Source organism: Sparus aurata, chromosome 10 (genome assembly GCF_900880675.1).
Source record: "Sparus aurata chromosome 10, fSpaAur1.1, whole genome shotgun sequence".
Classification (NCBI taxonomy): domain Eukaryota; kingdom Metazoa; phylum Chordata; class Actinopteri; order Spariformes; family Sparidae; genus Sparus; species Sparus aurata.
Window position 1 is genome coordinate 23893169 of NC_044196.1, and position 737 is coordinate 23893905.

At 35.8% G+C, this 737-nt stretch overlaps 1 protein-coding gene across 6 annotated transcripts in view; it reads left to right on the plus strand.

Moving 5' to 3' along the window:
* Positions 1-356, plus strand: part of eml3 (EMAP like 3) — a 122633-nt gene extending 122277 nt beyond the window's left edge. For all 6 annotated transcript variants that reach the window (XM_030430683.1, XM_030430682.1, XM_030430681.1 and 3 more), the window contains one exon: positions 1-356. This exon is cut by the window's left edge and continues 554 nt beyond it. The gene's annotated coding sequence lies outside the window, so the exon portion shown is untranslated.
* The last annotated feature ends 381 nt before the right edge of the window (positions 357-737 follow it).

Consider the following 737-nt stretch of genomic DNA (forward strand, 5'->3'; position numbering starts at 1 on the left):
CCTGTGTTTATGTCCATCTTGTTTATTAAACTTACCAAAGTGCTGCACCGTGGCTTACATAGCCAGGCTTATAAAGATGTTTTAGTAAAGTTTTTACATATTTTTAATATTTTAAGCAGTTTTTTGTTGACATCTCAGCTAAAAATGAAGCTGTGTTTATGCTTGCATTAGAGAGACTGTGACAAAGCTGTTCCAGCGAAATCAACTATCAGCATTTCTGACTAATTAATTTCTCTAACAATAGATCAATACACTTGAAATGATTACTATAGTACAGTTTTATATATTTAAGAAATAGTGGGAATACTGTGATGTATCTGTCAAGCTTCCAATAAACAACTGAAGACTGGAAAGTGTATTATGTGTGAAGTGTCACTAGTGGGCAGTGCTGCTCCTTGGGTAGTGTGCTGTGCTGCTGTTGAGGGCATGGTCCCATACTACATGTCCCAGAACAGAACATGCCACATTGAACCCCTGGAAGCACAGCTGGATCTTGGTCTTCCAGTTCAGTTAATGAAACTTGTAGATGTATATTTTTTCTCATGATAGACAAGAGCAGGTAAGCTAGTCAGTGGTTTCAAACTTCAGTGTCAGGATACCCTCAACAGTGGTTGAAGAAGTATTCAGATCCTTTTACTAAAGTTAAGTGGCATTGCTTCAAAATAAAAATACAAAAGAGAAAAGTATGAAAGTATCATAAATAGAAATATTTGGAAAGTATACATCAAATGACTATG